Below are 15,645 nucleotides of genomic sequence, written 5' to 3'. Positions count from 1 at the left end.
CAGTTACCATAACATATAATGTGTTGTAAGATTTTGCAGTACTTGTGCATTATAGCCACCACATTCAAGTTCTATTGAGAAGTTTAGTTTGGCTAATGTTAATGACATAAAATAAAATATGATGAATATATAAAACTTTATCAACAAAATTATGAAAACTACAACAAAGAATCCTGGAATTTGTAAATCAGCATCATATCTAAATATACTGTATCTTACATTGTGATAGATTGTTTTAACGCCCTACTGTACAGGGGTAAATATTTAAATTATCTATCATAGGCAATTATCTGAAGAGTAATCTATTAAAAGTCTCCTGAGCTAACTAGGGAAGTTTTTTCTTTCTTTTTTACTTGCTTTAGCCTGTATCCAGTTCCTGATTGTCATATAAATTCCATATTCATAGTTAAATAACATAAGCCTTTGTATATAGACTATACCTTGTTGCTAATTTTTCTGGGCATAGAATGTTTGATTTGGTAAAGCCCTAGAGAAGGACCCGAAGAGAAAGAAACATAATAAAAAAAAAATCATGCTTCATAATTTTTAGAATAATAGCTGGTAACACATTTTATATTCAACTTTGCTCTACTTTACCCCTCAATCCTCCCAATATAAAAATGTATTGCTGAAATTTCCTATTTTTCATTTGTTTTGTCAATCTGTCTCTCTAACTTCATCCCATGTAGCTGTAAATTAAACAAATGTGACAAACAATAACTAGAAAAACAGGTGACAGGAGGTTAAATGCATTGAAAATATGAAATTTGAGCCATATTTCTGCACATTGGGAGGGGGATTGAGATAAAGCATAGCCTAACTTAATGATTTTCTCTTGCTATGTAGGGTAATTGGAAGGTCACTTGTATATCATGCTGTCCTTTTCAGTTTTAGTTGGATAGAAAAAATCCAAAGAAAGTCCCCTTTGAAAAGATAGGAGCCACAAAGTGAGATTGTATTTGTCAAAGCTTGGAGGTTTGTCCCTTCTGTCTGTTTAAACAAAACAGAACCTTAATTGAAGCTTTGTTCATTTCTATCTTAAGGGTGCACAACAATTATGATATAAGGTACTTTTCTTTATTCAATTGTCTTCTTTGTTGTCTAAAAGACTTTTTTTTAATCTAGATGTTTCATAAATTGCTCATTTTTACCAGAAGTTCATTTGACCTACTTTGAAATCCCTGGTCTTAAAATTACATTAGACTTTGTTAAAGCTAGGAGACATAGACCTTGTGTTTGTTTAAAGAAAGTGAATAAACATTAGTAATTTGTATTGCACTAAAGCCCTAGGGCCATCACAATTCCAAACAAAAAAGAAACTTCACTTTAGAATATTCAACATTGTCTAACATAACAGAAACAAAGAAAAAAAAATTACAAAATTTTACTTCTGCACTCTACTGTCAACATGAGAAATTGTCCAAAATTTTAAAATCTTGCAAAACATTCATCCCTCATCACATTCACCAGCCATCTCTCATCAAACCTACACTTCATTTCTCATCTCACTCAATCCTACAAATGCATCAAATGACCCACTCTCTCATTAGTGCTTCCATAGATATGGTCAAAGTAAGAGCCATCTTGCTTACATTTTATTATATCTAGAAGTTTTCTGTAGCTAAGTCAGTACTTAAATATTTCATACACCTTTGTAAACAACCTTTAGATGGTAAAATAGGTTGGATTATCCAAATTTTTAGTTACCACAATATATTTCAATCATTATTGTAATATAAAGGGCAGCCAATAGTAAAGGACCTGAATAAATATTTTAAGGTAATTAAAAAGGTTTATTACTCAAAAACTTGATAAAACTAAAAGGGACTTCTTAATGATTGATTACTTTAAAATATCTACATTATACACAACAATAAACCTTTGCTATAAAGGGAAAGTCAGTAAGGCCCAAAAACTATTCAATACTAATTGTGCTTTGAGACAGTTTGCTAAATGTCTAAATGATTTTAGATAGTAATGAAGATAAAATGTGGGCAACTCAACACCAATATGCAAGTAAGTAAGTATGGCAGCAGTGACACATCAAGGTCTAAACTGGCAGTGCTAATTTCCACTTTGTGACCCTTTGGCCAAGAATTGCAATCAAGGGCTGGGGGCCAGAAACCTTGTGCTTTTGTACACCCTCCCTGCTTACCTTTTGCATATTTCTCCATTTGCCTATTTAGAACTGGTTTAGATCTGTCTAACATCACTGACCCCCATTTAAAACAAATAAACAGGCAATACTAGGAATCAAACCTGTACCCCATGGACAAAGGATTTCTTACTAAGAGTGCTTTCCACTTAGCCAAGAACATTTTTACAACCAGAGTAGAACTACTATTAAAAAAAAAATATTGAAAAAAAAAACCAAGATGGATTTACAGCCATTTTCACTAATCTTCAATGCACATTGTATTTTACTTAGACAAGTTATTGTAAGGCAGGTGTCAACAAAGCTCCAGTAGGGATTGCTTTACTTAAGATGCAAACTAGCATGGTGAATACTTAGCTGGTAAAAACCAAATACACTAGCAATGCCAGGAATTAAACCTGTACCCCTTGGACAAAGGATTCCCAAACCAGAGTGCCAACAACTTAGCAAGGAACACAAATGTGACCAGAGAACTATTATTTGAAAAAAGAAATATTGAAAAAAACTCAATTCATGGTTGCTGCCATTTTCTCTACTGTCCCATAAACAATATATTTTATTTAGACAAATTAATTTTAAGACAGGTATCAACAAAACTCCATCAGGGATTGTATTTACTTAAGATACAACAAGCAATGTGATTGCATAGCTTTGTGATATTCTAGTCTTAAATAATGATAAAAAAGCAAATTTACATTTGCTATTTGTTTTCCAAACCATTTTAAGCAAAACCATTTGCAACAGCAATCCGCCCATGGTTAGATTAGTGTCTTTCCAAAATGCTTTACAACAGAAGGGACACATTTCTTGCAAAGTAAATACTCAGCTTTAATGCTATTCTGTGTCATCTCTAAAAAATTAAACTGTATCAGGTGTATTTTGATATAAGATACTTCTAAGACTTTTAGCAAGGGGGCAGGCATTTCTTCACAATTTATACAATGTGTAAAAGAGCACCAGGGGGTGAGATTGAAAAAAAAGCCTTCAGGGATGGGTCTAAAGGCTAAAGTATGTTCTGGGAAGGTCTGCTTACATGGAGTACAAAGAAACTGTTTCACAGCTTTCCTCAATCCACTTTATAAGGTTTTAAAGATATGCAAAGACATTTCCTAAATTTTGAAAAAAAATATTGATATGGCTTAAAATGCTACTCAAATAAAAGGAATTGCATTTTAAGAGCTAAAGCCAGAGTAAAAGAAACTGATAATAAAAAATTAAGGTAAATCTTGTTTTGTCAAAATTTCAATAGTATAGGTATAGACCTTTTGAGTAAGCAATTATCTAAGACTTAGAAATCAGAAAAGGGTTGACATAGAAGCCTGGCAGTACCTTCCCAGAGTGTTTTTGACCCTGGATTAATTACTGAGTTTCATTCTTGTAACCTATTCCCTTTCCAAGATAATGAAAATTAGCTAAACTAGAATTTTACGTATTTTTTGCTTTGGATTCAATACTGGAAGTTCTATTTTCCTGACTTAACCCATTTCTAAGATAGCAAACAGTAGCCAAACTAGAGTTTGACCTGAAAATTTATCCATGGCCCTATAGGGTAAGGCTGAAATGTAAAGAGTTCTGACAAAGATGCAACACATCTTGAAGCATCTAGTAAGAATAGTAATTGGATTAACAATGCTTTATAACCACTAGGGTCTTGCTTCATCAAGGTTTTATCTCTGAAGCCAAATTACCAAGCTAAGGTCAAGCCTAGGGCATCACAAGGATGAAACAAAGATTTCCAAGTATCTACATAAGTTTTCAAAAGCATATTCAAACTCTTGACTTCCTGTCTTAAGGCCTATGTGAATCAAATTGCAGGATATAACCCAACATTTATCCAAATAGCCCTAATACGAAAAAAACAAAATTAAACCTTACTTTTGCGTGGCTAGAATTATATTTGTCAGCTTATAATTCTTATTTTATATAGACTTATTTATAGCCTACGAATTCTTCTTTTCGAAATCTACGCCTGAAAAGGTCAACCAACAAAATTGAATGGTAGAACCCTACGGTTAAAAACAATGACAGTTCTGGTTAAATTAGAGTTCAACCAGTCAATTGTTTCACGCAAAATCACTTTTCATGACAACCTGGTTTGTCACTGTTTCACGCAAAAACAGCGGTTGAGCTCAACCACACCGAGTGGTTGAGCTCAAACAGTCTCTTTGGTTGACGCGAAAAAAGGCCTTAAGAGCGTGTCCGAAAGCTCAAGTATGCAGAATTAATTTCGCATCCGTCTGGAATTCTTCGAAGAATTCTCAGTCCGGACTAGAATTTCACCTGTAATTATCGCAGGGTTTTGACGTCAAAAACCCCACGAAAAAAATTCTACGAAATAGCAGCATTTATCTGAGGTTTTTCAGAAGAAATTAAAGAAAGATAGTGGCGATCCATATCCAAAGCATAAGGAAGACCAGAGCATAAGGAAGAAAGATCTGTTTCCAGAGAGATTTCAAATTCTAGAAATGTGTAATAAAAAAACTTCCAATGTAAGTGGCTAAGAATATCTCAGTTAAAAAAATAATCATTTGTGATCAGCAGCTTTTAGATTATTATCATTAAGGATGTAGATGTTCACCTTGCTCATTGATCATAGAGCTTTAATTTTATGATAACTGCTAAATACAGTGATCATTGACTTCTTGTTTTGTTATTCTTGAAGCAAAAAAAATTAAGCTGTTTTAAACAGAGAAAACATAAAATTTCTCATGCCCTGCTAAAGGTTATCTCTAAGCACAGTGATAGCTTATCAGCAGTTTTTTATAGTTGTTTAATAAAGTGATTGTTAATATTCTAGTTGAGTGACTTCTTGTTATCTCACAGAGGGGTAAGGTTAGGAAAATGAAACTTTCAGGGGTGGGTCTACAGGCTAAAGTATATCCTGGGAAGGAATTCTAGAATACCCACCTCCACTCCTCCCTCTAGAGAGCCCTGAAATTCGCCTACATGACAGGTTTGACAGTTTTAACAGGTTTGTCAAAATTGAAATTTTGACAAAACAACATTTTATCTTAGTTTTTAGTTACCAGTTGCTTTTTCTCTGCCTTTAGTTCTGAAAATGCAATTCCTGTTATGAGTAGAATTCTGAGCCATATCAAAGTTTTTTTCCAAAATTTAGAAAATGTATTGGCATATCTTTAAAACCTTATAATTTGGATTGAGTAAAGTTGTGAAGCTGAAAACAATTTTGTTGTACTTCATTCAAGCTGAAGATCTATTTTGCAGTATTTCACTTTTATAACACATATTTTAAAGGTAATCAAAGGTCAGGGCCCTCTAGAGAGAGAAGGAATAGAGGTAGGCACTTCAAAATACCTTCCCAGGACATACTTTAGCCTGTAGATGCATCTCTGGAAATTTCATTTTCCTAACATAACCCCTTTTTGAGATAGCAAGAAGTCAATCAACTAGAATTTTACCAAGTGATTTTCTTTCAAGTAAAATTGATCTGCCCTAAATAGGGTGATAATCCTGTCTTCAAGCAATCATCACATTAAAGCTGCAAACCCATTGTCAACATCACAATGCAAATAGGCTGAAATAGCAGTATAGTTGACTATGTATCAGTGCAGTATTAGCATTTTAACCATGGTCTAGCTCCTTTACAATTATGCTTGAGTAACCTGATGTGAGCTACCTCTTCTAATCAGGATAGGGCTTTAAACTAATTTCCCAGGGATCAAAAATATGATAGCGTTTCCTTTAACTACATATCTTTAACTATATTGTGTATCAGACACAAATTTATTTTTAAGCTTTTTGGTCTAAAGGATTTTTTTTTAAACTTGGTCAAATATCAGAGATAGCACCTTACCTATGCTTGAAATTATACTGAACAAATCTGATAAATTCTAGTAGGATCCAATATGGTGATATTTTGCTATGTAAATTTATTCCATCTTCCATTTAAATTTGATACTCCTTTCACTAACTTCAGCAAATCAACAAAAAATTCTACTTTTTGTTTATAGAACCCCCTTCTCTTTCCCTATTTGACCTAAGGTCAATGAAAAAAACTTTAAAAGCCTTAGCCTTTTTGACTTAGGGTCATAGTCTCAGAATCTCAATCAAACAGATGGATGGACAAATAGATATTGCAATGTCTGTGTTATCTATAGCTAACACATTTGATCCCAGAAAAGATTTAACAAATATTATCATTGACACATCAAATTTAGCATGCTGATGAACCTGATATTTGCCTTGTGGTGTCCTTTTTCAAATAATATTTATCAAAAATAAAAAAAGTCTTATTTTTGCTGTTTAAGATATTTATGATTTTACAGAATGTTATATTTGAGTGTGGGTGTGCTAGGATTAACAATGCTTATGACAGCAAAGGTCCTTCCATTTGTGGCACCACAGAGTGTTGAATCCCTAACCCTGAACTCCTGGGTCAACTGTCGTATTTGACATATGTGAAAAAATGTATTAATTCCCTTATTTGTCCTGTTGGTAGGAGGCTAGTACTGTACTTGCAATTTTCATAGTTTATTGTTAATCTTATAATCTCAATTTTTGCAATTTTCTTGTTTCTTTACCACTTCAATGGTATTCTATGAACCTGTTCTTGTTCTTTGTAATATGCCTTTACTGTATTTGGGATATACCTGTAGACTTCTCTTTGATACTCAACAATAGCATCCTTATTTAGATCAGGTTGCATGTAGCTTTTTTCTAAATGTTGTCAAGTCTCTTAAGTCACTTATACCTGATGCTTTCCCCACTGTTTTTAGTTGGTAAAAAAAAAAATCCAAAGAAAGTTCCCATTGAAAAGAGCCCAAAGGTAAGATTGAATTTGTCAAAGCTTGAAGGTTTGCCCCTTCAGCCTGTTTAAAAAAAAAACAGATTCATAATTGAAGCTTTGTTCATTTCAATCTTAAGAGTGACCTACATTTGTGACAATTCATCAAATTGTTATAAAGGGATATTTTTATTTATTTGTCTTGTTTGAATTCTAAATGATTGTCTTTTAATCTTTAAATTGATTTGTACTTATGTTTAATAAGTTTAAAAGAAAGCTTATATGGCCAAGTCAGTAGGCCAGTAAAGGACCAGGTGTTCCTTTCGCCAGGAAGTACAATAGCAAGCTAGGGGCCAGCCATCCTGTGCTTTTGCATGCCCTTCCTGCTTACTGCTCCACATTTCTTTAGGTAACCTTTTAAAGTTGGGCCAATTCTAGCCAAGCTGACAGAGTCACATCACTGATCCCTGTCCAAAACCAAATAAACTGGTAATGCCAGGAATTAAACCTGTGCCCTTTGGACAAGGATTCTCAAGCTAGAGAGCCAGTCACTTAGGAAAGAACACAAATGTGACCACAGAACAACAATTGTTTGAAAAAAGAAAATATTGAAAAAAACTCAAGCCATAGTTGCTGCCCATAAAAAATATGCATTTTATTTAGACAAAGTAAATTTAAGACAGGTATCAACAAAACTCCATCAGGAATTGTATTTACTTAAGATACAATAAGCAATATGAAAGCTTAGTTTTGTGATATTCTAGTCTTGAAATAATGCAAAATAAGAAAAATTATATTTCCTATTTGTTTTCCATAAGCTCATTTGAGACTGCAATATGCCCATGGTGCACTTATAAACTCTCTGAAATTCTTTTAACAGAAAGAATTGTAAAGACAATTGTTCTGATCAGCAAGAAAAATATTAACATAACTCTCTAAACTTGGCACTTTTTAAGACAACTTTTTAGAAAAGCAAATGCAAAACATAAGAATTCAGCTAAAAGGTGGTGAAATATATGACAGATCTTATTGGTCTAAATAATCAATGCCTATAAAAACAACAGCTTTCTATTCTGAATTCTTTGTGTTTCTGATTCTTAGCAGCAGCTTGGCAATGGACAATCTCAGTTCTATTAGCCTACTAGATATGGTCTAGATGGTTATGGAGACATTTACATTTTATTTTCTCTAGAGGTATATTTAGCGCATAAGTGGATATGCACTATGTTACAAATCTAATGATCACCCAATTTGAATGACCACTAGATTTCAAGGGCCGGAGAAAATTTGATCCTTGAATCTAGTGATGACCTTCGATCTTGATTGACATCATAAGAAAGTCTTGGGCCTTACTTATTGTTAGGCATAAGCCTACCAAAGACTATGGTAAATGCTAGATATACCCAGTGTCTGACCTAAGCTATACAAAATCTTGACAATTGTGCATGCATTATCTGCACGAGAAAAATTGCTCCTCCATCAGACAGAGCAAAAGCATGTCCAGTACTTTAATTTGCAGTTGTAAGCTACATAGAAGCTTTTTTGAATCTGATGGTTGATTTCTGTTTCTTCTCCTACTACTGAGTTGCTGTTGAGTAGAGATTTGAGCTTCAAAGAACAAATGACGAAAACAGCTTTCGGACTGAGTATTCAGAATTAACCCTGCATCTGGATGCAGCATTCTTTGTGAAATAAGCTTTCGGACACGGTCTAAATTTACCTGGCAGTTCTTTTACATTCTCTATTTCCAGAGAAAACTTGGACGAAAATTCGGATATAAAAGTCGACGCTCACTGATAAAATAGGACGTATATATCGGCCATATCTCGTTGCAAAAGACTGGACATGCTGTAGCAAAATTCGCAGAGCCTAAAAAAGAAAATAAACTAATTGTTTTTAGACGCACACATTGAATCAGGTATTAGCAGCGTTACAATTTAAACAGTTGACAGCTGTGAATTCTTTGCAAATTAGTAATTTTACATACATAAAATAGAAGTTAGGTTTCAACTTCATTGAGGTTAAATTACAGAAGATAAAGGAAATTGAAAAAAAAAAACAAACAAAGGAAGCCTATACAAAATTTAGCTAGTCACAAAATTTGTACAGTCAATGGGATTGGCTAACAAAAATATGTTACAGATTCAAACCGCTTAAATTGGAGCATACTCCCTATAGAAAAGCAATCTTTCTCTGTCATTATACGCATGAAGAAACAGATAACCCCACTACATCACGGTAAATAATTATGGCCGTAAAAGCCGCAAAAGATTAACATTAAAGCCAAAGGCCATAACCGGGCATTCAAGCCTTAGAAATGACCTCAGGTTGAATTGTGCAGCAGTAAGTTGTTAGCAAAAGTAGAAACTAATAAAGGCGATTTGAGGGGGGCTATTCCAAAGTTTTATATAATCTCTAATTAAAAAAAAGATATAATTACGTGTTTTATATGTAACTGTATTTATATGCAATTATATATTACATATTCTATATGTTTTATATTTGATATGTAATTAAATTCCATATTATTCTACGAACCTTTTGGCGCGGGCTTTTTCTAACTGTGTTTTCTTTCTTTTCAATTTAAGTTTAAATGTTTTTTGTAGCTTTTTGAATTTTAAAACGCTGTATATAGTAATCTAAATAAATTTAATTTGTCCTGACTAATCACAAAAAAGTTCTGAAAATGTTTAAGCCCTTAAAGATGGAATAACAATTAAAATCAATTTAAATTATAAAAAAAGTACGGATTAACAATGGATTAATTTATCCCTCTAGAGATCACTCGTGGTTTCCATGTAAAATTCGTTAAGAAAAAGAATTCGATTTGCTACGAAACATTCACATATGCGGGCATATAACGGAAAAGCAAGGCTCACAACTCATCGATTAACTATACCAGATGTATTCACCACTAGGTATATCGCAAAAGCTAATTAGAGTATGACTTAAAGCGAGTACAGACAGACGGTGAATTGTTAGTTTTTTGCATATTTTAAATAATATTATTACTAATTATAATTATTTTTCAATTAGTCTATTGTTATTTAATCAATTTTCAATTAAATTATCTTACATTTTGTAACACGTTACTAACGTGAAGCCTGAGATTTTCTATTTTGCAAATCAATTTGACAATAGTAATCAGATATTAAGGCATTAAGCCTCTCTATTTAAAAACGGTATCTCTACCTTGAACTGAAGACAGATGGATTAGGCTGCTTTCCGCCACCCAAATTTTAACTTGGCTACAAATTTGATAAAGACTTGACGCACCGCTCAATGTTAAGGTCAGAAATTAAAGTTTTTCACACCATAGAATTAGAAACGTGCCCCCCCCCCCCTGGAAAGACAATGCTTACCCTGCAAAAAAGATATAAAACATGATCTCCCCTCCAAACATATTATTTGACCCATATACAATTTTTAATAATAACAATTAATTTTATTCATATCAAATGCATAGATCATCACATCATTGAGAAGGCTATATCCTGTAAGACAGTAAAGACGATACATCATTAACACCAATCACTCTCAAGTAAAATAAGAAAAGAGGAAAGAGAAGAAAAAAACTGCGGATAGATACTAATGAAGACAGGGCTGCTTTTACCAGGGTTCAGAAGGAGCCCGCAATCCATAAGCTTATTACAATTGACATTTGTAATTTTCAGCGTCCAATAGCCAATTGTAATTAGTAAATTGAATTCAAAAGCACTTATTGAAACCTGTTGCAATTAATTGCTTGCTTTCAGTGTTAGCCTACATATCTCAATAAGCTCTAGTTCATCCTTTTACTGACAGAAAATCCGTGGAATATTTTTCTATTAGTATAAGGCTTATACTATACATAACCTATAATTTTTCCGTTAGTTTGAAAGGTTCTATGGGTTTACAAGGTTTTCTCACTTTTTTTCTTTTATTTTTTGAAATGAGAAATACAGCACAATAATTAAGCTTATCCGAGGTTTTTTTTTATTCATTCGTAAATTCATGGCATCAGGCGAAATTAAGTATCTGATGTGTCGCTAGTCTTTTATCGAGGTTTTAGATGACCGTTGGACCTTCTTTTGAAAGAGTCAACGGAGAAACTTCTGGGGATAACTTCCGCTAGAAAATCATTCCAGATCAAGCGCACCGTCCGATGAAGCTGTTCTTCAAATAATTGTTCTCGGCAGTAGTGACAGCATAATGAGTTTAACCGTAGCCCAGTCCCTTCAAATCCGGACCAGGACACTTTTTTATAACTTCTTCAAAATGTAGGTACTTGTTACGTAATAGGGAATGTTTTCTAAGAGATGTATGGGCTTGTTAAGTAATAGGGAATGTTTTCTTCGGGAAGCGGGTGAATGTTACGTAATTGGGAATGTTTTCTAAACGACGCTTGTGTTAATTACTCAGAAGCCTTAGAGTGTAGGGAAAAACCTTCAGGAGCCCGCCAAATCAGGATTTATTGGGATATTACGAATAGGGTTTGGTTGTTACCTAATAGAGAAGTTTTTTCTTTGGTTCTCACGTAACAGGAATTGTTTAGTTTTGGTTGTTACGTAATAGGGAGTGTTGTTCTTCGATTGTTACGTAACAGGGAATAATTTTCCTCGAGATGCAGATGCTTGTTACATAATAGTGTTTTTCTCAAAAACCCAAGAAGGGCTAGGGAAAAACACTCAGGGCCGGCTAGAGAGGATCCTTCAAGACACTAGACTCTAGCCATTAATTCCAATGGGGCCGCAACAATCAATTCTAACAGAACCCTTAGTGAGCCATTTTACTGGTCAACTAACAATGAATTCCAACCGAGCAATTCCATCGGGGCCCCTAGCAACAAATTCAGCCGGGGCCTCTTGCATCCCATTTCTTCGAACCCCTTCGCAACCTTTTCCACCTCGGACCCTAGCAACCTTTCATCGGAGGGGATTCCCTTAGCCTAGCGACCTTTCCCATCGGGGGAGCCAAGCAGTCAATTCCAAGGGATGGGGGGCTAGCAACCAATTCCATCGGGGCCTAGCAACCAGTTTCACCGACAAGATGTTTTTCAAGACGTTTTAAGATTTCACTGAATGTTATGGAAATAGGAAAATGTTAACCTTTGTTAAGGATGACGCAATCTCGCCTAAAACGCCATACTTCAGGGGCCCGTGGGGTATCCCCAGTTGTAACTGAGGGAAACACACGTTGGTGTTACGTGAATGATGGTGCACACGTGGGATGTGAACACGGGATCCCTAGCAACTTTTTTCATCAGGGGGCCCCTAACCTAACCTAGCAACCTTTTCCACCAGGGGACCCTAGAAGTCAATTCCATGGGGGGAGGGCTAGCAAAAAAACTCCATGGGGGGCCTAGCACCAATCTCACCGATAAGATTTTTTTTTACCCGTTTCAAGATTTCATTTGATGTTATGTAATAGGGAATATTTACTTGTGTTAAGGATAACGTAATCTCACCTGAGATGCCAGACTCCAGGGGCCCGTATAGGATCCCCGGTTGTAACTGAGGGTGACACATACGTGGGTGTTACGTCATGACGATGCACAAGTGGGATATGACGCAAACTTCCGTGACTTGATTGATTTATTGGGGGTGACGCAGTCTTACCTGACTTGGTAAATTTATTAGGAACATAGATGATGTAATGGCAGGACGCATGTGGGGGGTTACATAATGACTGTGCTCAAACGCGTCTTTACATAATACTTCAATAAATTTTTCCTTCAGGATTTAATTTAGTTTTTCAAGGCGTTTTTTTTGGATTTATTTTCCTTCAAGGAGTTTTTTTAGACTTCATTTTCTTTCATGATATTTTTCCTCAGGGAGTCAAGTCCCTTAACCATCTGAACCAGCAAACTCTTCATAATAATTTGATTCAAGGGATACTTTCTGCATGAGAACCTATTGCAAGCAAGGAAGATCCCCTCTTCCCGCATCCTAGAATGACTAAATGATTCATGCTTCCAGCTCTTTCCACATGTGAGCACAAGCATCCAAATGCTATTATTTTTGCCCTATTAGATACACCAGTTTGTTAAATCATTATTAATTTTCTAACGTGATCTAGACGGGTTAACTTGCATAGCAATGGCTTTACATTTTCATTGCGTAAATGATTATGTATTGAAGTCTTATCCTAGAACTTATAATCTAAAGAATGAAGATTTTTTGTAGTAAATATAACTTTTATTAATAGAAAATAGAAAAACAATTACGAGTATTATTAAAACACAGAAAAAAGAATTAAAACGTAATAAACAAAAAAAAAAATCTACAAAGGATAAAATAAAAGCAAATAGAACCATGAATTAAAGAAAGGTGAGAACCCTAGCAATCAATTCCAGAGGGATGTGTTTGTATTACAGATCGTTAAAACATTCCTGAGAAGTCCTAATGAAAATGACACGTTTCTACTGCTGTATTAGATAAACTTGCATGAAAAATCACACATTTTTGCATCTGGTTATTTCTGAGAGCTTTTAATGAAAATGCTATAATTCTTTGAGTAAATACTATGCATATTCAAGCCACCATGACAATATGTGGCTACTCCACTCTCTATTAAGCAGTTCCAAAGGGGAGGGGGTAATTATAAGAGGGAAAGTTTTATTTACGCTTTTCTTCAAGATTTACAAAGCTCCAATAAGCAAAATTTAAGAATATCGCATTTTTATGCTAGAACAAAGATCACGGATGCGTGTGTGCTGTGGCACAGCATTTTTGGCTAAAATAAATGTCTAACTTAACCGTTTATTTTGTAGGAATACCTGCGGCTTGAGGAACGAATGCAATACCGCACGGCATTGCTGCCTCTGATACTCGAGGCTCAATATGCGTGCACATATTCGAAAATTCTAAATCAACTGACTGTCTCAGAATCTTTACGTAATGACATTATAGACTTCTTTTGGCTAGCAGTGTTGTTTTGCACAGCAAAGTGGCTACAGGTAGCCCTACAAAAAAAGGTTAAAATAGACACTTGTTTTAGCAAAAAAGACTGTTTTACAGCAAAGCGGCATTTTCAGCCATTTTATGGTGCAAAACAAAAATTCTAGCCAAAACAGGGCCAAAATTATATTGTGGGAAAACTCTGAGATAATTAATTTATTTAAAATTACTGTAAATCTATACACATATTGAGCCTCGAGTTATAGAGACAGTAATGCCGTATGATGGCGCATTTTTAAAGGTAGAGGTAGTCCTACAAAACAAAAGGTTAAAACTCACATTTATTTTAGCCAAGAAAGAGTGTCCCACAGCAAAGCGGTGTTTTCAGCCATTTTGTGGTGCAAAACAAAAATTACAGCTGAAGGGATTCCAAAATACTATCAAGTGAAAATTCTGAGATAGTCAGTTGATTTAGAATTATTAAAAATCAATACACATATTGAGCCTTGAGTTTTAGAGGCAGGCAGTAATGCCGTACAGTAGCGCATTCGTTCCTAAGGCTGCAGGTAGTTCTACAAAATAAACCGTTAACTTAGACATGTATTCTAGCCAAAAATACTGTCCCCTCGCATACCGGCTTCCTTGATCTATCTTCAAGCAAAAAAGAAAAATTATTTAATTTCGCTTACAGGAGTTTTGTAGATCGTGAAGTAAAGCGTAAATAAAACTTTCCCGCTAATAACAACCCTCTCCCATCTTGGATTGCTTGCTAGGGGTGGTATAGCAACATATTGTCAAGGTGGCATGGGTATGCATAATCAGTAAGGCCTGTATACCTGTTGCCGTCTTTTTGTGTGATAGCATTTATTTTCACAGAAAAAGGCGTTGCAGCAGACATGGCCCCTTATAATTATAAAGTTTAAATAAAAACCAAGGGTTCTCAACCTTAAGTAAAGTTAATTTTCAGTAAAACTGTTGTTTATTCTTTCTTATCTCCCATTTTCATGTTTTAAAAGAAATGGAACTCTTAACATTTTCAAATCTATTATTTTTTTTTGCTCATCCCTTGCTAAACGAATTTACTGCTCATCTAAGCTCTTCTACTCCTTGTGTGGCCTCTCCTCCTCAGCCAAGGAGCCGCATCCTGAGTCAAGAAACCATCAAAAAAAAGAATCACATTTTATTTTCTGCATCTTAATAAACATTTGCTTTTTTAAGTGAAACTTTCTTATTTTGTATACTACTAGATTAACGTGTAATCACTACTTGCCGATCCTAAAGAAAGGAATTATTTAATTACCCCTGATAAAATGATTGAGTCAATTGGAAAGTTGATCTTGCCCAAAATCCTATTCCTGGAATGTTTTTTTTATATTAAAAAATGATAAAATTGACCAATACTTCAAATATAATTATTGAAGCAATCAATTGGAGAAGTGATTCTTTCAGTTTTAAATTTGATAATTTAGAGGAGTAGATTTATGCTCCGGAAGTGAGTTCAAAGCTGCACAACCGGTCATTTCCAATTGGAATATTTGTGGAAATCTAAGAATATTCTAAAACGTACTCTTGGATATTGCTAAAAAAAAAAAAGAAAAAAGAAGACCATTAAAACAGAGTGTTGTTAAAAGTTTGGCATCAAAAGAGTAAGACCATTTAATGACTAAAAATGGGGTCAAACAAACATGTATTATAACATTGGTTAGCTTTACCAAATTGTAACAAACATGTGAAATATCATTTTTGGGAATATGAAGTAAATTGATAACTTGGTTGTAAGCCATCTGCCAGCAATGACCTATGTTCAAAGTTGAGTGACGAAGCTGAAAACTTGGACTGTGAGAGAGGGGAGAGGGGTGTAATTATTA

General features: G+C 34.5%; 1 long non-coding RNA gene across 1 annotated transcript in view; it reads right to left on the bottom strand.

Annotated features, from left to right (window-relative positions):
* Nucleotides 1-8,763, bottom strand: part of LOC136038456 (uncharacterized) — a 28,620-nt gene extending 19,857 nt beyond the window's left edge. Inside the window, exon 1 of the long non-coding RNA XR_010620212.1 lies at nucleotides 8,620-8,763. This is a non-coding gene — a long non-coding RNA (uncharacterized LOC136038456). The remainder of the gene's footprint in view (nucleotides 1-8,619) is intronic.
* Between the last annotated feature and the right edge of the window lie 6,882 nt (nucleotides 8,764-15,645).

This window comes from Artemia franciscana, chromosome 18 (assembly GCF_032884065.1).
Source record: "Artemia franciscana chromosome 18, ASM3288406v1, whole genome shotgun sequence".
In the NCBI taxonomy this organism is placed as follows: domain Eukaryota; kingdom Metazoa; phylum Arthropoda; class Branchiopoda; order Anostraca; family Artemiidae; genus Artemia; species Artemia franciscana.
Note: the sequence above shows the minus strand (reverse complement) of the source record. Positions and strands in the feature narration are given on the sequence as shown.